Source organism: Rhinoderma darwinii, chromosome 5 (assembly GCF_050947455.1).
Source record: "Rhinoderma darwinii isolate aRhiDar2 chromosome 5, aRhiDar2.hap1, whole genome shotgun sequence".
NCBI classification, from domain to species: domain Eukaryota; kingdom Metazoa; phylum Chordata; class Amphibia; order Anura; family Rhinodermatidae; genus Rhinoderma; species Rhinoderma darwinii.
The window spans coordinates 212,971,181-212,995,316 of NC_134691.1; the positions used below are offsets into that span (position 1 = coordinate 212,971,181).

A 24,136-nucleotide genomic window follows, 5' to 3' on the forward strand; every position below is an offset into this window, starting at 1 on the left:
GAAGGGTGCACCGGTCCTGGAAATACTGCAATACCAGGTCAATGTGTGGAGTGGACAGAGCAAGCTCTATTTCCATCTCCCTGTTCTAAAAATCCATTTAATATATGGTCCCCAGATAGGGGACGTATCAGATATTAAACTGATAAGAACAGATTTTTTTTTTTTTTTTTTTACTCAGATCACAAGTCTCAAAACTTAAAATCACCATCTTTTTCTCTTCACAGATCTCAAGACTCACATCATCATCGTAAAAGGTAAGTATATTTATACATTATTTCCCCCTAAATATCTATTCTACACTCCCATTACAGAATTCCATTTCTTTTGCTTCCATTTTTCTTCTGCTTTCTCTATTCCTAGTTCTTTCTTTTCTTTCCAAAAATAGATAAATAAATAATTTAGGCTTAGACGTATGCAATCATCAACAGTTAAAGCATCCCTTTTAAATAGTAAAATATTCCTGGACCTCCATAGCGCCATTTTAACTGATGCTAAGATCAGCCAAACTATTTGAAACTCATTTTCCCCGATTCCAATTCCATAAAATATCAAGTTAAAATTAAAATAGTTAACTTTACTCACCATGCTCACCAACTTACTTATCTTTTTCCACACTTTTTGTGCAAAATCACAATTCCAGAAAACATGCATTGTGGTTTCATCATCAATACAACCACTTCTAGGACATTGGCTATTCCGATTCAGTCGTCTTTTATATTGGAAATCCTTTGTTGGTAAACAATCCTTTATCATACACCATAATAGATCTTTGTGATCATTAGACAAACAAAGATGGTTAACACATTTCCAAATGTTTTTAACTACCTGGGGAGTAAACCGTTCAATCGGGCTGCAAATGGTTCTACCCTCTAAGACTTTTAATATTTTTTTATGATTAATAAGAACCTCTTTTCCTTCTTCTGCCAGATTGAACTCTCTTATAATTTTCTCTAAGATTAAATAGTTCTCTGGAGGCAACCACCTATATGGTCTCTTTAGATCTATATTGATCCATTTATACTTCCTTATGAAAAAACCAAAATTATATATTACAAAGGCTCTCAACTTTGATTCAGGTCCACATAGGATACTAATACACTGTGATAAATACTTACAAAATAAAAACTGTCTAAGATCAGGGAAACCCTTACCACCATTTCCTTTTGATTTATATAACTCTACTCTCCTTACCCTCTCCATTTTTGAACCCCAAAAGAAGTTAAAACATACCTTAATAATTCTTTTCATCATAATGTTTGAGGGCATAAAAACAGCAGATACATATAAAATCAGAGGCAATAGAACTTGTTTAATCACTAAGATTTTCCCTTCCATTGATAGGCACCTTAGTTTCCAAAAATCCACCTTCTTTTTAACCCTTTCCAAGAGAGATTCCCAATTTTTTATACTTCCACAGTTTTGTGAGAAATGAATACCTAGAATTTTCATATCTACTACACTTAATAATTTACATTCCCTTTCCAACTTAAGATTCCCTATCAATAAAACCCCTGATTTTTCCCAGTTTATTTTAAAACCAGATGCACCATTAAACCATTCAACTACTCGTAATACCCTATTAAACCCTCTCAAACTTCTAACTAAAACCGTAATGTCATCCATATATGCCACAATTTTAACTCGCTCATTTTTATTCCCTGGTATAAAAACACCATCAATAACTTTAACCCTTCTTATTGCACATAAAAGTGGTTCCACGGCACAAATAAAGAGTATTGGCGACAAAGGACACCCTTGCTTCACTCCACAATTCATTTTAACCTTTTCCGATAAAAAGCCATTCACTGAAATTTTACTGAAACAACTAGAATATAAACTCTTAATACACTTAATAAACATATCAGGACAACCAAGCTTTTTTAAAACCTGAAATAAAAACAAATGGGAAATTCTATCATATGCTTTTTCGAAATCTAATGAGATCAATGCCAAATCCTGATCACGATCTTTAAAATCCCATAATACATCTCTAATCAAGAGTAATGAATCTGTAATTTTTCTCCCTGGCACAGCACATGTCTGATCCTCCTCAATTACCGATGAGATTACTTTTTTCAAACGATTAGCAAATAATTTTGCATAAATTTTATAATCCATGTTTAGTAACGTTATAGGCCTCCAATTCTTTATCATTTCTTTATCCCCTTTCTTAAAAAGTAAAACAATTAACCCTTCAGACCATGATATTGGCATTTTAAAAGAGGATAGCACCCTAAAAATGATATCACAAAAATCCACACCCACCAACTTCCAAAAGACCCTATAGAACTCTATCGGTAAACCATCCAAACCAGGTGTTTTCCCATTTGAAAAGCTATTAACAGTATTATAAATTTCATTTTCAGTAAAATCTTCAGATAAAAGACCTATTTCTTCTTTATTAAAATTTTTATCTAGTTGACTGATAAAGTGGTCCCTTAAAGAACCATCACTTTTTTTTTCAGAAAATAAGTTATCATAAAACTCATGTGCCTTTTTCAATTTACCTTCCAAAACCACCTCTCCCTCCAACTTGTCAATATAATCTCTCTTATTGATGATTTTTTTAAAGAAGAACTTTGAGCATTTTTCATCACATTCCAAAATTTTTACTCTCGAATTAAATATGATTTCCCTTCCTTTTTCATACAAACTTCTATTAATTTGGCTTTTAATGCCTTCAATCTCATCATCCATCATTACACCACTCTTTTTCAAGACATAAAAACACTGGAGTTTCGTATTTAGAGATTCATATAATTCCACTCTCTCTCTCGCCTTTCTTTTACTAATACGAATGAAAAATGTTTTGATCTGAGATTTTACGAACTCCCACCATTCAAAAACATCCTTAAAACTGCTTTTCCTACACTGCAACTTTTTATAGAATGAACCAAATTCCGATTTTACGTTCTCATCTTCTAATAGTTTTGTATTCAATTTCCAATGTGAAGATTTTTTGCTTTCCATTCTCTCACATTCTAACGTACATTTGATCAATCTATGATCGGAAAAACAGTTAAAATCAGTTTTAAAAGATGACCCTTTAAAATGCTCTGATACAAAAAAATAGTCTATTCTAGACCTAGAGTTTTTCCTACTCCATGTAAATTCATCTTCTTTCTTTTTGCCACATATTTCCCACATATCTTTTAAATTACTTGATGAGAGAATTCCTTTTAGGCATGATACTGAACCATCTTTCTTATTTTCCAGATGGCAGTTAAAGTCTCCTCCAATTATAATAGGGTCCGAACCTGTAAGGAACAACTGCAGAATTTCAAAGAGCTGGATTCTCTTACTCTTCTCTGTGTATCCATACACACAGAAACATTTGATTTTTTTATTAGTCTTCTTCACTTCTATCATCATTATCCTCCCCGGATAAATCTCTTGAATTTTCTCCACTTTCCACTCCTTACTACATAAAAAACCTACTCCATCGCTCTTTTGCTCATTACCTCCTGAAAAAAAGGCTTTTCCTTTCCAATATTTTTTATAGAACTCATAACACATACTTTTCTCTATATTACATTCTTGTAAAAAAATGAAATCATAAGCTTCATTATTAAAAAAGTCATATAAAGCAACTCTCTTTTTTGAATTTTTTAACCCCTGAACATTCAGGGAAGCTATACTGATCATCTTTTAATGACAATTCCAGGGCTATCTCCCCCGCCCTCATCAGTGGTAGAAGGATACTCGTTTATCCTCAAAGCCTCCGAACTAACAGAGCTTAAGGGTGACACGACTTCCAAAATTTCTATCACTCTTCTTTTTTCACCACTAATATTTCCACGTTTCGCCTCTGCTTCATCATCTAAACATCTTTTCAAATTACCTAATGTCGTTTCCATTACCTCTTCAGTAAGGCCCTCCTCTTCCACAGGACTATCTGAAGGGGTTTCCCTCACTACAGTGATACCTTCTGTTTGTCCAGATCCCCCAGCTTCAGATCCCTGGGTTACCACTACTGCAGGTATTTTTTCCACTTTTTCTTTTACTTTTTTCTTTTCCTCTTTTTCCTTCCTAGTTTCTTTTTTCTCTTGCCTCTTTTCTTTTCCCTCTCGTCTCTTCTCCTTTCTCTCCTTCTCCTTCCTCTCTTTCTCCGTACACTCTCTTTCCTCCTCCTGAACCTCCTCCTGAACCTCCTCCTGAACCTCCTCCATTACCTCTTCAACTTGCTGTGGTTCAGGTATTTCTTCCATACGTTTTGGACAATCTGCCTCTTGATGAATACTCATCGGGCAGTCCATACAGCGTTTACAGTTATCATCACTGTGGCCGTATTTCTTGCAACTTCTGCAATAGGGAGGCATCCCTGAAAAAAATAAATATCCTCTACTACGATTTATAAACACCACAGGCGGGGGCCTACAGACTCCTCCTTCTTCCTGTGGATCTTTTTTAAACGTAGCATAATATACTCGCTTTCCATTCCACACTCCGAAATCCGTCATCCCATGTTGCTTTAGGGAGAGTTTTTCACAAAAATTCCAGAGGTATGATTCCACCTCTTGGTCCGTTATAAATGGACTATACATTTGTATGGTTAACAATTTTGCCTGAAATTGAAACAATGGGGCAATTTTTATCCCCTTAAAAACATCTCGCCCCTTATTAGCTTCATAAAGGGTGTATGCCTTTTCGCATAATGCTTTTGTTTCCAAAGTCACATCATAAATTCCCCTAGAGAAGAAGGTTTGTATACAAAAGAAGTTCTTCTTCTCCAATTCCATAACCGGTATTAGTATTTTGTCATAAAGGTACCTTAGATTTTTTTCTTGTCGGACTTCTGGGGACACGAAGAACCGAATAGTATCCTTTAAGCCATACTTATCATCAAAGAAGTCAGGCCGATTATCCTGAAATCCTCGCCATTCTCCTGGTGTTCTCCTTCCATAAGCCATATTCCAACGAATTTTTTCTTCCTCCACAGCACGAAAAAAAGCCCTTGAAAAGAGCTCGATCGCCTCCTGATTCCAATGGAAAACACGAAATCCACACGTCCAGCGAAAGAATCCCTCCACGAATAGGTTCCAGATCCTCCAAAGAAAAAGGCACACCAGCTTTCAGCCACCCCTCAATAGCAGCAGTTCGGTCCGAAAACCGAAAAGGCCGAGCAGGTAGGTTTCCACCAGTGCACCTTGCCCTCTGACTTCAACCCACTACAGATCGAAGCCAAAAGGCCGAGAAGCGATAACCCGAATGGGCCTGGCGTTGACCGAGCCTGCCTAATACTGCTGTTCACCCCTTGCAGCGATTCAGCCTACTCCTAGGCAATTCCACGGGGCCCTGCAGGCGCGCACACACTCACAGCTACTAAGCGGGAGGTGAATAAAGGCCGGAGAGGAAGCAAGACAGGATTTGCTTCTTTTGCTTGCACCACAATGCAGTGCTGAAAGAGGAGGAATCTACATAAAAACGCCTTCCTGGCAACGCCCAAATGCCCTCCTGCCATGCAGATAAACACTGGCAGCGGCAGCAAGTGCATGCCCACAGCCACCCCTTGTTCCTTCACACCTTGTATCAGCTTTAATCCAGTCCAGTCCGGTGCTGCCTGCTGAGCAGCACTGACCAACACTGCCTGGGCCCAGGCTTTTATCTCTGAGGCCCCATTATGATGTCAGAAAGCTGGCTCTGGAATCCTGAGGGCTCCACTATGACACGTGCAAAGTTCCGTCTGAACTTTATATAAGACGGTGAGGCTCAGTCAGTCACTCAGTGTTGCCTGAGAGGGCAACACTGCAACAGCCGGCCGCCAGGCTGTCTTTTTTTGCACAGCTAGTTGCCTCCAGGAGGCCACAAGAGGGAGACAAGGGACTGCAAAGTGGAAAATAGGCATCCACCAACTTTACAGACAACTTCTCCTTGCTCCTACAACCTCCATCCTTGCACAGTTTGTTATTCTTCTAGGTAACATAGTAACAAATCCAAATTGCTGCTCTCTTTGTAGGCAAGCAAGGCTTTGTTGCAACTGCAATTCTTACTTCTTCTTGAAATGTAGGGACGACAGTACATTCCATCACATCCATCTAGTGTACACAGGTAGGTCCATTGTGGCGGGCAGGCGAGCGGGCGGGCGGGCTGCTTTATTGGCTGTTTGCTGTTCCCCTACTCCACTCCACTATTTGACTGTGGTGCTGCATCAATCAATCAATCAATCAATCAATCAATCAATCAATCAGTGGCTGGCTCAGGTGCAGCTCTTTAACTTACCTAAAAGGGAGGGCGGAGAGAAGACAAGGAAGGTGAATGAGCTGTTCCAATGTGAAATGCCGGAAATACAGAAACACAGACGACACACAACAAGAGGTGGCAATCTATTCATTAATTGCATTTAATCAATGAGCTCATTATCACACATGACTGTACAAATGCATTGTCCAACAGGTGTTGAAATAATGGGATTAAAAGGGGAGATCCCTTCAGAAAGACAAAAACAATAGCAAACACAAATAGCACTTTTGGAATCTGATTTTAGTAAACACATAAGGGAAGGGTGCACCGGTCCTGGAAATACTGCAATACCAGGTCAATGCGTGGAGTGGACAGAGCAAGCTCTATTTCCATCTCCCTGTTCTAAAAATCCATTTAATATATGGTCCCCAGATAGGGGACGTATCAGATATTAAACTGATAAGAACAGATTTTTTTTTTCAGTTGGCTACCCCCTCGCGGGGGTGTCAATGATTTATTTATAAAAATTTCAATTTTACAATAAAACACATTTTAGTTACATAGATAAATACAAAGAATTTTTACATTGTAACAATAGTAAAATCAAATTTTCATAAAATTTATGTAGAGGGACATGGGGCAAATCTTTATTTATTTGGAGTTCCAGTCAGTCACAAACCATTTATTTAGAAGGGTGGCATTCCTTTTTTTGTCTAGTAAAAAATAAATATACATCTCACTAAAACAAAGACCTAAAACATCATCAACCGATAAAACGTCGTGCTTAAAAAGGAGGATGTTCCTGGCCTTCCATAGAGCTTCTTTGGCGCAATTCATCGTCTTCCATGCAATTATCTTCTGACTCGCGGTTGGGCATCCAAAAAGTCCATATAAAATATCTTCATAGTTTAAGTCCTTTAGGTCCGCCATCTTCACCAAAAGAGGGAATATTTTTTTCCAAAATTGTTTTGCAAAGTCACATGTCCAAAAAATATGTCTTATAGTTTCCTCGGCCTGGCAGCCTTCCCTCGGGCAGACGGCAGACCTCGCGAATCCTCTTCTGTACTGGAATGCCCGGCATGGAAGACATTGATGAACGCAGCTCCAGGCCAGGTCCATCTGTGCATTAAAAAGATAAAACACATTAATCATTTTGAAAATAAAAGCACATCGTTGCGTATTAAAATTCTCTACATTGCTGACCGTCTCGCTCTCTCTCAGGTCTTTAATTATTTTCTTGCTGTTTTTAAGTTCGTTCACGGTCTTCCCTTTTAAATTGAAGAGAGCCACTATTTTTTCTAAAATTACGTAATTCGCTGGTAATTTAAAAGCGTATGGTGAGGATAAAATTATGTTGAACCAACCAAACCTCCGCATAAAAAACCCAGTATTAAAACGTAAAAAGTAAGACCAATAGTGCTCTTTAAAAAGGGAATTAAAACAGAAACTAAAGAACTTAATTAAAAGAAACCTATTAAAATCAGGAAAATCTTTGCCACCCTTTGGTTTGGACTTTATTACCGTTTCTCGTTTCAATTTCTCCATCCTGGAACTCCAAAAGAAGGTAAAACATGCTTTTGTTATTTTTCGTAATAAAACTGTTGGGGGAGGGAACACCATGCTTGTGTATAAAAGAAGGGGTAAAATGACCATTTTTATGATTAAAATTTTTCCCTCCATAGTGAGTTTCCTCATATTCCACATACAAATTTTATTGTTTACCTTCTGCGCCACCATGTCCCAACTTATAAAACCATTGTCGTGCTCACTGAAGGAGATACCTAAAACTTTAATAGTATCTGACACAGGAACGGGTACGTCTCTAAAAACCATGCTTCCTATGCTTAAAATATTACTTTTGCTGAAGTTTATTCTAAAACCGGAAGCACAGCAATAAAACTCAATTTGTTTAAGGGCTTTCTGAAGCGAGAGGGTGTCCCTACAAAGTATCGCCACATCATCCATGTACCCCACTGCTTTAGCCTCTACGCCGCCACCCCCCGGCAGGGGGACTCCACGTATCTGTTTGTCCCGGCGTATTGCGCATAGCAGAGGCTCTAGTGCACATATGAAAAGCAGTGGGGACAAGGGACACCCCTGCTTCACCCCAGAGTTTAAAAGAACGTCCTGTGTCTTAAAACCATTTACTAAAATTTTGCTTGTGCAATCTTTATAAAAGGCTTTAATAGATAGTAAAAAACCTTCAGGTATACCCATCCGCTCTAAAACCTTAAAAAGATAAAAGTGCGATACTCGGTCGAAAGCTTTTTGAAAATCTATGGATAAAATGGCTAATTTTCTGTTTCTAGATTTTGTGTCTTCAATCGCATCTTTTATTAAATTAATATTATCCCAGATGCTGCGGCCTGGCACCCCACACACCTGGTTAGAGTGTATGATGTGGGGTACTATGGCTTTTAAACGGTTTGCGCATAGTTTTGCCATTATTTTGTAGTCACTATTCAGAAGGGTTATTGGTCTCCAATTCTCTAAAACTGCGATGTCACCTTTCTTGTATAGCAAGGAGACCTCACCCTTCCGCCAGGACTTAGGCAGCATCTTGGAATGAAAGACTTCGGTAAAAAGGTTTAAGAGATCATCTTTTAAAATGTCATAAAATTTGACATAAAACTCGCTGGGTATACCGTCCGGGCCAGGAACTTTACCTGCTTTAAAACTCTTCACTGTTTCTAAAATCTCCTGCTCCGACAGTTCCTGCAATAAAAAATTCTGGGAGACAGGGTCTAAAACAGTGGTAATCTCCTTCAGCGAGTCACGCATAAAATCACGATCCACAGTTTTCACATTAAAAAGGTCAGTATAAAACTCATGAACTTTACTTAAAAGACCCTGTACATCCGACACCCCATCAATATTTTTAAGAATAGCTTTTTTATTGTTCATTTTCTTAAAAAAGTACCTGGAGCAGGTCTCGTTCTCTTCCACGTGTTGTATCCTAGAACGAAAAATAATTTCTTTGCCTTTCTGCTCCAGGCACTGAGCTATCTCTTTTTTTAAGTTGGTGATGTCGTCTTTTACATCTATCTCATGCTCTCTCATCTTGTACAGGGTCTGTAGGCGGGTGTTGAGGATTTTAAAAAAAGCTTGCTTCTCTCTTGCTTTTGCCACACTTTTTTTAATAAAAAATTCTTTTATTTTTCTTTTCATTTTCTCCCACCATGCGGTGATGGGAGCCCGTGTGTCTCTCACCCGCCTACTCTCTTTGTAAAATTCAATAAAATCTGTAAAAACCTGTGGATCATCTAAAAGGGAAACATTTAACTTCCAGGACTTTTTACTAATAATGTTATTAAAATCATGCTTTACATAAAATGATAAAAGCTTGTGATCAGAAAACACATTGGTTAAAACTTCACATTTAAAAGGCAGTAGATTCTCGTTACAAAAAATAAAATCTATCCTGGAGCTACAGGTGGTGTTGCTCCAGGTAACGCCGGCTTCCTCTGGACTGCTCCTGTTACATTCTTTATAAACGTCTTTTAACTTAAAATCACCCACCATATCTTTGAGCAGTCCAGAGGTCTTATCATAGTTCCTGCTTGTAGCACTGGTAAGCCGGCGTTCCCCCCTCAGGATACAATTAAAATCACCTGCGAGGATAAAAGGCTCAGTCGTGTTAATAAAAAGAGGTAAAATCGCTAACATTTCTGCTCTTTCATTTTTATCTGGTGAGCCGTAAAAATTTAAAAACTGCCATTTCACACCGTCAATAAAAGCCTTAACCAATAAAATACGTCCTGGAAGAATCTCTTGGATAAAATCGATTAAAACGTTTCCCTTAAAAAGAATGGCGACCCCTGCTGATCTGGACTCGTTAGATCCAGACCAGACTGATGGACCATACTTCCAATCCTCTTGGTATTTATGGTACTTCATCGTATGGGGAATGCCGCACTCCTGCAGGAAAAAAACAGAGGCTGCCAGGCCAGCTAAAAAGCTGAAGAGAGCAACCCTTCTAACTTTGGACTTGGCGCCCCTCACGTTGAGGGAGATTCCCTTTACTTCAGACATTGTGGAGATTAAAATAACGTCTTGATTTTAAAATAATAAATATTCGTGGAACTTAAAATCAGACATTTCCTCCACCAGCATTACCAGAATTCTCGTTTGCGCTCATATCCTCACCCTCGTCCGAATCGCCTGCAAAGAGGGACGAAAAGGGAGAGGAACTACCTTCACTGAGAGCCGTGCCAGCAACTCTTATCTCGTACAAGGGGAGCCCACTCTCGCTTAGCGTCACCTGGGTCTCAACTGGGTGACCACGTAGGTCCATTTCGGGTGGGTCCCCCAAGGGCCCCGCCTCTCCCCCCAGGCTCTGTTGACGCCGTCTTAGAGGGGGAGGTTGCGCACACGGCGGGGTGTCCGGTATCTGGGAGGGAACAGTGCCCACCCTCCTCACCAGGTCAGGTGAGGAGGTGGTCCTAGGAGGAGCCTCACTTTTCTTCACGGATGTGTCCATCTGCTCCTCCCCTGATTCCCTCCTACCAGCACGCTCCTGTTTTCCCTTTTTTCGGGGACCCACCGCTACCCAGTTCTCCTGCTCGGAGTCAGACTCCTGAGACCCAGGTACAGGAGCAGGCCCGGCACCCACTGGACAACCAGCCCTCTGGGATGCCACAGTATCATTGGTGGCCTGCTCCTTTTCCGCCTTCCTCTTAGCTTGCCTTTTATCTTTGGCGCTGGGCTCCATCCTTTCCTCAGAGGTTGCTGGCTGCGAGGCACCCGCTTTGGCTCCATTATTCCGCACCACTGAAGCCCAGGTGCCTCGCTGCTCCTTCGCGGCCCCGGCATGCTCCTCTCCCCGGGGGTGGGACTGGTCCGCTGGTGGAGCACGTGGGGGCGCCTCGGGTTGCTCATTTTCTTCGCCTCGGTACCTATGGGGACAAGAATAGTACAGATGACCAGTTTTTTGGCAAAAATTACATTTTTTCTCTTGTGAGCATTCTCTCATATTGTGCTCTTTGCTTCCACAGTTTCTACAGGTGACATCGCAGTTAAAACTGGTATGTCCATAGGTACCGCAGGCCCTGCAGAAGTTTGGCATCCCTGAAAAATAGAGGTCGCCATTCACATTTCCAATTTTAAAACGAGCCGGTGGTAATCTCGTTTCTTGGGTGGAGGGGTCCTTTATCAAAGTCACTAAAAACTTCCACTTGACGGTCCACACTCCACACTCGTTCATAACTCTCCCCAATAGTTTGACGTTCTTGAAGTAGGCAGCTAGAAATGCTGCCACTTCCATATCCTTCACATATGGGGAGTACATTTTAATCACAACGAGTTTGGTAATTTCAAAGGCATGTTCTACTACCTGGACTCCCGCTACCACGAGTTCACCTTTTCTCCTCTCAGCTCGGTCCATGGCATCACGGAGGATTCCTTCTCCCATAAAGGTTACATCAAATATTCCTCGTTTCGGGTAGTCCTGGATAGCCAAAATCTCGTTTTTGTGGACCGCCAGTAGTTCTTCCAAGATCGTGTTGACTAAAAATTTCACGCCACGTGGACCGCCTCCACCCTCTGCCACGATAAATCGTGCAGAGTTCTTTAGCCGGGCATACACCGGCACCGCATCTGGCTCGCCTGCCATTTCCGTGGCCAGGCCGAACCGCACAGCAAAAAGCTGCGCCCTATGGGGTCCTGAGACGTACCAAAGGGCTGGGGGGGGGATCGCAACTCGTTGCTCAGGACTAAGCCTCTCTCCCAAATAGCAGCACGGGGGTGAAGTCCAGGCGAACCTGGACGATCCCCCGAGGCCGAGAGAGAGGGTACCTGAGCACCTTCTGACTAAAAACCTCCTGTATAAATACACTTGGTCTTAGCCAAAAGGCCGAGAAGCGATAACCCGAATGGGCCTGGCGTTGACCGAGCCTGCCTAATACTGCTGTTCACCCCTTGCAGCGATTCAGCCTACTCCTAGGCAATTCCACGGGGCCCTGCAGGCGCGCACACACTCACAGCTACTAAGCGGGAGGTGAATAAAGGCCGGAGAGGAAGCAAGACAGGATTTGCTTCTTTTGCTTGCACCACAATGCAGTGCTGAAAGAGGAGGAATCTACATAAAAACGCCTTCCTGGCAACGCCCAAATGCCCTCCTGCCATGCAGATAAACACTGGCAGCGGCAGCAAGTGCATGCCCACAGCCACCCCTTGTTCCTTCACACCTTGTATCAGCTTTAATCCAGTCCAGTCCGGTGCTGCCTGCTGAGCAGCACTGACCAACACTGCCTGGGCCCAGGCTTTTATCTCTGAGGCCCCATTATGATGTCAGAAAGCTGGCTCTGGAATCCTGAGGGCTCCACTATGACACGTGCAAAGTTCCGTCTGAACTTTATATAAGACGGTGAGGCTCAGTCAGTCACTCAGTGTTGCCTGAGAGGGCAACACTGCAACAGCCGGCCGCCAGGCTGTCTTTTTTTGCACAGCTAGTTGCCTCCAGGAGGCCACAAGAGGGAGACAAGGGACTGCAAAGTGGAAAATAGGCATCCACCAACTTTACAGACAACTTCTCCTTGCTCCTACAACCTCCATCCTTGCACAGTTTGTTATTCTTCTAGGTAACATAGTAACAAATCCAAATTGCTGCTCTCTTTGTAGGCAAGCAAGGCTTTGTTGCAACTGCAATTCTTACTTCTTCTTGAAATGTAGGGACGACAGTACATTCCATCACATCCATCTAGTGTACACAGGTAGGTCCATTGTGGCGGGCAGGCGAGCGGGCGGGCGGGCTGCTTTATTGGCTGTTTGCTGTTCCCCTACTCCACTCCACTATTTGACTGTGGTGCTGCATCAATCAATCAATCAATCAATCAATCAATCAATCAATCAATCAATCAATCAATCAGTGGCTGGCTCAGGTGCAGCTCTTTAACTTACCTAAAAGGGAGGGCGGAGAGAAGACAAGGAAGGTGAATGAGATGTTCCAATGTGAAATGCCGGAAATACAGAAACACAGACGACACACAACAAGAGGTGGCAATCTATTCATTAATTGCATTTAATCAATGAGCTCATTATCACACATGACTGTACAAATGCATTGTCCAACAGGTGTTGAAATAATGGGATTAAAAGGGGAGATCCCTTCAGAAAGACAAAAACAATAGCAAACACAAATAGCACTTTTGGAATCTGATTTTAGTAAACACATAAGGGAAGGGTGCACCGGTCCTGGAAATACTTCAATACCAGGTCAATGCGTGGAGTGGACAGAGCAAGCTCTATTTCCATCTCCCTGTTCTAAAAATCCATTTAATATATGGTCCCCAGATAGGGGACGTATCAGATATTAAACTGATAAGAACAGATTTTTTTTTTCAGTTGGCTACCCCTTTGCAGGGGTGTCAATGATTTATTGATAAAAAAAATTCAATTTTACAATAAAATACTTTTTGGTTACATAGATAGATAAAAAATTTTTTTACATTGTAACAATAGTAAAATCAAATTTCCTTAAAATTTATGTAGGGGGACATGGGGCAAATCTTTATTTATTTGGAGTTCCAGTCAGTCACAAACCATTTATTTAGAAGGGTGGCATTCCTTTTTTTGTCTGATAAAAAATAAATATACATCTCACTAAAACAAAGACCTAAAACATCATCAACCGATAAAACGTCGTGCTTAAAAAGGAGGATGTTCCTGGCCTTCCATAGAGCTTCTTTGGCGCAATTCATCGTCTTCCATGCAATTATCTTCTGACTCACGGTTGGGCATCCAAAAAGTCCATATAAAATATCTTCATAGTTTAAGTCCTTTAGGTCCGCCATCTTCACCAAAAGAGGGAATATTTTTTTCCAAAATTGTTTTGCAAAGTCACATGTCCAAAAAATATGTCTTATAGTTTCCTCGGCCTGGCAGCCTTCCCTCGGGCAGACGGCAGACCTCGCGAATCCTCTTCTGTACTGGAATGCCCGGCATGGAAGACATTGATGAACGCAGCTCCAGGCCAGGTCCATCTGTGCATTAAAAAGATAAAACACATTAATCATTTTGAAAATAAAAGCACATCGTTGCGTATTAAAATTCTCTACATTGCTGACCGTCTCGCTCTCTCTCAGGTCTTTAATTATTTTTTTGCTGTTTTTAAGCTCGTTCACGGTCTTCCCTTTTAAATTGAAGAGAGCCACTATTTTTTCTAAAATTACGTAATTCGCTGGTAATTTAAAAGCGTATGGTGAGGATAAAATTATGTTGAACCAACCAAACCTCCGCATAAAAAACCCAGTATTAAAACGTAAAAAGTAAGACCAATAGTGCTCTTTAAAAAGGGAATTAAAACAGAAACTAAAGAACTTAATTAAAAGAAACCTATTAAAATCAGGGAAATCTTTGCCACCCTTTGGTTTGGACTTTATTACCGTTTCTCGTTTCAATTTCTCCATCCTGGAACTCCAAAAGAAGGTAAAACATGCTTTTGTTATTTTTCGTAATAAAACTGTTGGGGGAGGGAACACCATGCTCGTGTATAAAAGAAGGGGTAAAATGACCATTTTTATGATTAAAATTTTTCCCTCCATAGTGAGTTTCCTCATATTCCACATACAAATTTTATTGTTTACCTTCTGCGCCACCATGTCCCAACTTATAAAACCATTGTCGTGCTCACTGAAGGAGATACCTAAAACTTTAATAGTATCTGACACAGGAACGGGTACGTCTCTAAAAACCATGCTTCCTATGCTTAAAATATTACTTTTGCTGAAGTTTATTCTAAAACCGGAAGCACAGCAATAAAACTCAATTTGTTTTAGGGCTTTCTGAAGCGAGAGGGTGTCCCTACAAAGTATCGCCACATCATCCATGTACCCCACTGCTTTAGCCTCTATGCCGCCACCCCCCGGCAGGGGGACTCCACGTATCTGTTTGTCCCGGCGTATTGCGCATAGCAGAGGCTCTAGTGCACATATGAAAAGCAGTGGGGACAAGGGACACCCCTGCTTCACCCCAGAGTTTAAAAGAACGTCCTGTGTCTTAAAACCATTTACTAAAATTTTGCTTGTGCAATCTTTATAAAAGGCTTTAATAGATAATAAAAAACCTTCAGGTATACCCATCCGCTCTAAAACCTTAAAAAGATAAAAGTGCGATACTCGGTCGAAAGCTTTTTGAAAATCTATGGATAAAATGGCTAATTTACCTTTTCTAGATTTTGTGTCTTCAATCGCATCTTTTATTAAATTAATATTATCCCAGATGCTGCGGCCTGGCACCCCACACACCTGGTTAGAGTGTATGATGTGGGGTACTATGGCTTTTAAACGGTTTGCGCATAGTTTTGACATTATTTTGTAGTCACTATTCAGAAGGGTTATTGGTCTCCAATTCTCTAAAACTGCGATGTCACCTTTCTTGTATAGCAAGGAGACCTCACCCTTCCGCCAGGACTTAGGCAGCATCTTGGAATGAAAGACTTCGGTAAAAAGGTTTAAGAGATCATCTTTTAAAATATCATAAAATTTGACATAAAACTCGCTGGGTATACCGTCCGGGCCAGGAACTTTACCTGCTTTAAAACTCTTCACTGTCTCTAAAATCTCCTGCTCCGACAGTTCCTGCAATAAAAAATTCTGGGAGACAGGGTCTAAAACAGTGGTAATCTCCTTCAGCGAGTCACGCATAAAATCACGATCCACAGTTTTCACATTAAAAAGGTCAGTATAAAACTCATGAACTTTACTTAAAAGACCCTGTACATCCGACACCCCATCAATATTTTTAAGAATAGCTTTTTTATTGTTCATTTTCTTAAAAAAGTACCTGGAGCAGGTCTCGTTCTCTTCCACGTGCTGTACTTTAGAACGAAATATAATTTCTTTACCTTTCTGCTCCAGGCACTGAGCTATCTCTTTTTTTAAGTTGGCGATGTCGTCTTGTACCTCTATCTCGTGTTCTCTCATCTTGTACAGGGTCTGTAGGCGGGTGTTGAGAATTTTTAAAAAAGCTTGCTTCTCTCTGGCTTTCGCCACGCTTTTTTTAATAAAAAATTCTTTTATTTTCCTTTTCATTTTCTCCCACCATGCGGTGATGGGAGCCCGTGTGTCTCTCACCCGCCTACTCTCTTTGTAAAATTCAATAAAATCTGTAAAAACCTGTGGATCATCTAAAAGGGAAACATTTAACTTCCAGGACTTTTTACTAATAATGTTATTAAAATCACGCTTTACATAAAATGATAAAAGCTTGTGATCGGAAAAAACATTGGTTAAAACTTCACATTTAAAAGGCAGTAGATTCTCATTACAAAATATAAAATCTATCCTGGAGCTACAGGTGGCGTTGCTCCAGGTAACGCCGGCTTCCTCTGGACTGCTCCTGTTACACTCTTTATAAACGTCTTTTAATTTAAAATCACCCACCATATCTTTGAGCAGTCCAGAGGTCTTGTCAAAGTTTCTGCTTGTAGCGCTGGTAAGCCGGCGTTCCCCCCTCAGGATACAATTAAAATCACCTGCGAGGATAAAAGGCTCAGTCGTGTTAATAAAAAGAGGTAAAATCGCTAACATTTCTGCTCTTTCATTTTTATCTGGTGAGCCGTAAAAATTTAAAAACTGCCATTTCACACCGTCAATAAAAGCCTTAACCAATAAAATACGTCCTGGAAGAATCTCTTGGATAAAATCGATTAAAACGTTTCCCTTAAAAAGAATGGCGACCCCTGCTGATCTGGACTCGTTAGATCCAGACCAGACTGATGGACCATACTTCCAATCCTCTTGGTATTTATGGTACTTCATCATATGGGGAATGCCGCACTCCTGCAGGAAAAAAACAGAGGCTGCCAGGCCAGCTAAAAAGCTGAAGAGAGCAACCCTTCTAACTTTGGACTTGGCGCCCCTCACGTTGAGGGAGATTCCCTTTACTTCTGACATTGTGGAGATTAAAATAGCGTCTTGATTTTAAAATAATAAATATTCGTGGAACTTAAAATCAGACATTTCCTCCACCAGCATTACCAGAACTCTCGTTTGCGCTCATATCCCCACCCTCGTCCGAATCGCCTGCAAAGAGGGACGAAAAGGGAGAGGAACTACCTTCACTGAGAGCCGTGCCAGCAACTCTTATCTCGTACAAGGGGAGCCCACTCTCGCTTAGCGTCACCTGGGTCTCCACTGGGTGACCACGTAGGTCCATTTCGGGTGGGTCCCCCAAGGGCCCCGCCTCTCCCCCCAGGCTCTGTTGACGCCGTCTTAGAGGGGGAGGTTGCGCACACGGCGGGGTGTCCGGTATCTGGGAGGGAACAGTGCCCACCCTCCTCACCAGGTCAGGCGAGGAGGTGGTCCTAGGAGGAGCCTCACTTTTCTTCACGTATGTGTCCATCTGCTCCTCCCCTGATTCCCTCCTACCAGCATGCTCCTGTTTTCCCTTTTTTCGGGGACCCACCGCTACCCAGTTCTCCTGCTCGGAGTCAGACTCCTGAGACCCAGGTACAGGAGCAGGCCCGGCACCCACTGGACAACCAGCCCTCTGGGATGCCACAGTATCATTGGTGGCCTGCTCCTTTTCCGCCTTTCGCTTAGCTTGCCTTTTGTCATTGGCGCTGGGCTCCTTCCTTTCCTCAGAGGTTGCTGGCTGCGAGGCACCTGCTTTGGCTCCATTACTCCGCACCACTGAAGCCCAGGTGCCTCGCTGCTCCTTCGCGGCCCCGGCATGCTCCTCTCCCCGGGGGTGGGACTGGTCTGCTGGTGGAGCACGTGGGGGCGCCTCGGGTTGCTCATTTTCTTCGCCTCGGTACCTATGGGGACAAGAATAGTACAAATGACCAGTTTTTTGGCAAAAATTACATTTTTTCTCTTGTGAGCACTCTCTCATATTGTGCTCTTTGCTTCCACAGTTTCTACAGGTGACATCGCAGTTAAAACTGGTATGTCCATAAGTACCGCAGGCCCTGCAGAAGTTTGGCATCCCTGAAAAATAGAGGTCGCCATTCACATTTCCAATTTTAAAACGAGCCGGTGGTAATCTCGTTTCCTGGGTGGAGGGGTCCTTTATCAATGTTACTAAGAACTTCCACTTGACGGTCCACACTCCACACTCGTTCATAACTCTCCCCAACAGTTTGACATTCTTGAAGTAGGCAGCTAAGAATGCTGCCACTTCCATATCCTTCACATATGGGGAGTACATTTTAATCACCACGAGTTTCGTAATTTCGAAGGCATGTTCTACTACCTGGACTCCCGCTACCACGAGTTCACCTTTTCTCCTCTCAGCTCGGTCCATGGCATCACGGAGGATTCCTTCTCCCATAAAGGTGACGTCGAAAATTCCTCGTTTCGGGTAGTCCTGGATTGCCAAAATCTCGTTCTTGTGGACCGCCAGTAGTTCTTCCAAGATCTTGTGGACCAAGAATTTTACGCCACGTGGACCGCCTCCACCCTCTGCCACGATAAATCGGGCAGAGTTCCTTAGCCGGGCATACACCGGCACCGCATCTGGCTCGCCTGCCATTTCCGTGGCCAGGCCGAACCGCACAGCAAAAAGCTGCGCCCTATGGGGTCCTGAGACGTACCAAAGGGCTGGGGGGGGATCGCAACTCGTTGCTCAGGACTAAGCCTCTCTCCCAAATAGCAGCACGGGGGTGAAGTCCAGGCGAACCTGGACGATCCCCCGAGGCCGAGAGAGAGGGTACCTGAGCACCTTCTGACTAAAAACCTCCTGTATAAATACACTTGGTCTTAGCCAAAAGGCCGAGAAGCGATAACCCGAATGGGCCTGGCGTTGACCGAGCCTGCCTAATACTGCTGTTCACCCCTTGCAGCGATTCAGCCTACTCCTAGGCAATTCCACGGGGCCCTGCAGGCGCGCACACACTCACAGCTACTAAGCGGGAGGTGAATAAAGGCCGGAGAGGAAGCAAGACAGGATTTGCTTCTTTTGCTTGCACCACAATGCAGTGCTGAAAGAGGAGGAATCTACATAAAAACGCCTTCCTGGCAACGCCCAAATGCCCTCCTGCCATGCAGATAAACACTGGCAGCGGCAGCAAGTGCATGCCCACAGCCACCCCTTGTTCCTTCACACCTTGTATCAGCTTTAATCCAGTCCAGTCCGGTGCTGCCTGCTGAGCAGCACTGACCAACACTGCCTGGGCCCAGGCTTTTATCTCTGAGGCCCCATTATGATGTCAGAAAGCTGGCTCTGGAATCCTGAGGGCTCCACTATGACACGTGCAAAGTTCCGTCTGAACTTTATATAAGACGGTGAGGCTCAGTCAGTCACTCAGTGTTGCCTGAGAGGGCAACACTGCAACAGCCGGCCGCCAGGCTGTCTTTTTTTGCACAGCTAGTTGCCTCCAGGAGGCCACAAGAGGGAGACAAGGGACTGCAAAGTGGAAAATAGGCATCCACCAACTTTACAGACAACTTCTCCTTGCTCCTACAACCTCCATCCTTGCACAGTTTGTTATTCTTCTAGGTAACATAGTAACAAATCCAAATTGCTGCTCTCTTTGTAGGCAAGCAAGGCTTTGTTGCAACTGCAATTCTTACTTCTTCTTGAAATGTAGGGACGACAGTACATTCCATCACATCCATCTAGTGTACACAGGTAGGTCCATTGTGGCGGGCAGGCGAGCGGGCGGGCGGGCTGCTTTATTGGCTGTTTGCTGTTCCCCTACTCCACTCCACTATTTGACTGTGGTGCTGCATCAATCAATCAATCAATCAATCAATCAATCAATCAATCAATCAATCAATCAATCAGTGGCTGGCTCAGGTGCAGCTCTTTAACTTACCTAAAAGGGAGGGCGGAGAGAAGACAAGGAAGGTGAATGAGCTGTTCCAATGTGAAATGCCGGAAATACAGAAACACAGACGACACACAACAAGAGGTGGCAATCTATTCATTAATTGCATTTAATCAATGAGCTCATTATCACACATGACTGTACAAATGCATTGTCCAACAGGTGTTGAAATAATGGGATTAAAAGGGGAGATCCCTTCAGAAAGACAAAAACAATAGCAAACACAAATAGCACTTTTGGAATCTGATTTTAGTAAACACATAAGGGAAGGGTGCACCGGTCCTGGAAATACTGCAATACCAGGTCAATGCGTGGAGTGGACAGAGCAAGCTCTATTTCCATCTCCCTGTTCTAAAAATCCATTTAATATATGGTCCCCAGATAGGGGACGTATCAGATATTAAACTGATAAGAACAGATTTTTTTTTTTAAGTTGGCTACCCCCTGGCGGGGGTGTCAATGATTTATTACTTAAAATTCAAAAAATATTTACAATGAATTACAGCTTTTTACAATGAATTACAGTAATAAAATCAATTTACATAAAAACACATAAAAGGGGACATGGTGGCAAATTCTTATATATTGGAGTTCCATTCTTTTACAAACCATTTATTTGAAAGGGTGGCATTTCTTTTTTTATCTAATAAATAATAAATGTACATCTCGCTAAAACAAAGACCTAAAACATCGTCAACAGATAAAACATCGTGCTTAAAAATCAGGATGTTCCTGGCCTTCCACAGAGCTTCTTTTACGCAGTTCATCGTCTTCCATGCAATAGTCTTTTGGTTCGCGGTTGGGCATCCAAAGAGTCCATATAAAATCATTTCGTAAGTCAAGTCCTTTAGGTCTGCCATCTTCTTCATTAGAGGGAATATCTTTATCCAAATATGTTTAGTAAAATCGCAAGTCCAAAAAATATGACGCACGGTCTCCTCAGCCTGGCAGCCTTCCCTCGGACAGATGGCAGACCTCGCGAATCCTCTCCTGAATTGGAATGCCCGGCATGGAAGACATTGATGAACGCAGCTCCAGGCCAGGTCCATCTGTGTATTAAAAAGATAAAACACATTAACCATTTTGAAGATAAAAGCACAGCGTTCATTATTAAAATTTTCAATATTAGTGACGACTTCATTTCCTCTTATGTCTTTTATAAGTTTCTTACTGTTTATCATGTCATTAAAATTTTTCCCTTTAAAATTAAACAAGGCCACTATTTTCTCTAAAATCACGTAATTTGCTGGTAGATTAAAAGCATAAGGTGAGGTTAAAACAATTTCAAACCACCCCATCCTTCGCATAAAAAACCCAGTATTAAAACGTAGAAAATAAGACCAATGATGTTGTTTAAAAAGAGAATTAAGACAGAAACAAAAGTACTTGATTAAAAGAAACCTATTAAAATCTGGAAAGTCTTTGCCACCCTTTGGTTTGATTTTCATTACCGTCTCACGTTTAAGTTTCTCCATTCTGGAACTCCAAAAGAAGGTAAAACAAGCTTTAGTAATTTTTCTTAATAAAACCGTGGGAGGAGGGAAAACCATGCTTAAGTATAAAAGCAAAGGTAAAATTATCATTTTAATTATTAAAATTTTTCCCTCCATGGTAAGCTTCCTCATGTTCCACATGCATATTTTTTGATTTACCTTCTGCGCCACCATGTCCCAACTGATAAAACCATTGTCGTACCCACTGAAGGAGACACCTAAAATTTTAATATTATCAGACACAGGAACCGGTATATCTCTAAGAGCCATGCTTCCTATGTTTAAAATATGACTCTTGCTGAAGTTTACTTTAAAACCGGAAGCACAGCAGTAAAACTCGATTTGCCTAAGGGTTCTCTGAAGCGACAGGGCGTCCCTACATAAAACCGCCACATCATCCATGTACCCCACTGCTTTGGCCTCTACGCCGCCTCCCCCGGGCAGGGGGACTCCACGGATACACTTATCGCGGCGAATTGCGCATAACAGAGGCTCCAATGCACATATAAAAAGCAGTGGGGACAAGGGACACCCCTGCTTCACCCCAGAGTTTAAAAATACGTCCTGTGTCTTAAAACCATTCACTAAAATTTTGCTGGTGCATTCTCTGTAAAAGGCTTTAATAGATAATAAAAATCCTTCAGGTATACCCATACGTTCTAAAACCTTAAAAAGATAAAAATGAGAGACACGGTCGAACGCCTTCTCAAAGTCTATAGATAAAATGGCTAATTTAACTTTTCTAGACCTCGTGTCCTCAATCACGTCTTTTATTAGGTTTAAATTATCCCAGATGCTGCGGCCTGGCACCCCACACACCTGGTCAGAGTGTATAATGTGGGGTATTATGGCTTTTAATCTATTTGCACATATTTTAGCCATAATTTTATAGTCGCTATTTAGAAGGGTTATTGGTCTCCAATTCTTTAAAACTGCGATGTCACCCGTCTTATACAGCAGGGAGACCTCACCCTTCCGCCAGGACTTAGGCAGCATCTTGGAATTAAAAACATCAGAAAAAAGGTTAAAAAGATCCTCTTTTAAAATGTCATAAAATTTTACATAAAACTCACTGGGTATACCGTCCGGTCCGGGAACTTTCCCTGTTTTAAAACTCTTAACAGTTTCTAAAACCTCCTGCTCCGTCAGCTCCTGTAATAAAAAATTCTGGGAGACAGGGTCTAAAACAGTAGTAATCTCCTTCAGTGAGTCACGCATAAAATTATGATCCACAGTCTTAACATTAAAAAGGTCAGTGTAAAACTCATGAACTTTACTTAAAAGACCCTGTACATCTGACACCCCTTCTATATTTTTGATAATTGCCTTTTTGTTATTTATTTTCTTAAAAAAGTACCTGGAGCAGGTCTCGTTCTCCTCCACATGTTGTATTTTTGAACGGAATATAATCTCTTTACCTTTCTGCTCCAGGCACTGGGCTATCTCCTTTTTCAAATTGGTGATGTCATCTTTAACGTCTATGTCATGATCTTGCATTTTGTACAGGGTCTGCAGACGGGTATTGAGAATTTTAAAAAAAGCGTATTTCTCTTTGGCTTTCGCCACGCTTTTCTTAATAAAAAAATCTTTTATTTTCTTTTTCATTTTCTCCCACCATGCACTGATGGGAGTACGTGTGTCTCTTACCCGCCTGCTTTCTTGGTAAAATTCAATAAAATCTGCTAAAACCTGTGGATCGTCTAAAAGGGAAACATTCATCTTCCAGGACTTTTTACATACAATATTATTAAGATCATGCTTTACTTTAAAAGATAAAAGCCTGTGATCTGAAAACACATTGGTTAAAACTTCACAATTAAAAGGCAGTAAATTTTCAGAACAAAAGATAAAATCAATCCTGGAGCTACAGGTGGCGTTGCTCCAGGTAACGCCGGCTTCCTCTGGACTGCTCCTGTTACATTCTTTGTATATGTCTTTTAATTTAAAATCAGTCACGATATCCTTGAGCAGTCCAGAGGTCTTGTCATAGTTCCTACTCGTACTGTTGGTAAGCCGGCGTTCTCCTCTCAGGATACAATTAAAATCACCTGCGAGGATAAAAGGCTCAGATGTGTTGATAAAAAGCGGTAAAATCTCCAGCATCCTCGCTCTTTCGTTCTTTTCTGGTGATCCGTAAAAATTTAAAAACTGCCACTTTACACCATCAATAAAAGCTTTAACCATTAAAATACGTCCTGGTAAGATTTCTTGAATAAAATCAATTAAAACGTTTCCCTTAAAAAGAATGGCGACCCCTGCTGATCTGGACTCGTTGGATCCAGACCAGACGGATGGACCATACTTCCAATCCTTTTTGTAATTTTCATATCTCATTGTATGGGGAATGCCGCACTCCTGCAGGAAAAATACAGAGGCTGCCAGGCAAGATAAAAAATTGAAGAGAGCAACCCTTCTCACTTTTGACTTGGCGCCCCTCACGTTGAGGGAGATTCCCATGAGCTCAGACATCGTGGAGAGTTAAAGCAAAATTCTGATTTTAAAATAATAAATAATAGGCGTACTTAAAATCAGATTGCTCCTTCACCAGCAATACCCGAAACCTCACTTGAACTCATGGCCCCGCCCTCATCCGACTCAACTGAAAAGAGGGACGAGGCAGGAGAAGAACTACTGTCGCTGAGAGCTGAGCCAGCAACACTCACCTCGTACACGGGGAGCCCAGACTCGCACAGCC

At 41.9% G+C, this 24,136-nt stretch overlaps 3 non-coding genes and 1 pseudogene across 3 annotated transcripts; all 4 read right to left on the minus strand.

The window, feature by feature from the left end:
- Positions 1–199, minus strand: LOC142654314 (U2 spliceosomal RNA). The gene has a single exon (XR_012848994.1). It is a non-coding gene; the product is annotated as a U2 spliceosomal RNA (small nuclear RNA).
- Positions 200–6,497: 6,298 nt separating this feature from the next.
- Positions 6,498–6,694, minus strand: LOC142654255 (U2 spliceosomal RNA). Its single transcript, XR_012848956.1, has one exon. It is a non-coding gene; the product is annotated as a U2 spliceosomal RNA (small nuclear RNA).
- Positions 6,695–13,355: 6,661 nt separating this feature from the next.
- On the minus strand, positions 13,356–13,543 carry LOC142654329 (U2 spliceosomal RNA). The gene has a single exon (XR_012849003.1). It is a non-coding gene; the product is annotated as a U2 spliceosomal RNA (small nuclear RNA).
- Positions 13,544–20,214: 6,671 nt separating this feature from the next.
- On the minus strand, positions 20,215–20,385 carry LOC142654140 (U2 spliceosomal RNA; annotated as a pseudogene).
- Between the last annotated feature and the right edge of the window lie 3,751 nt (positions 20,386–24,136).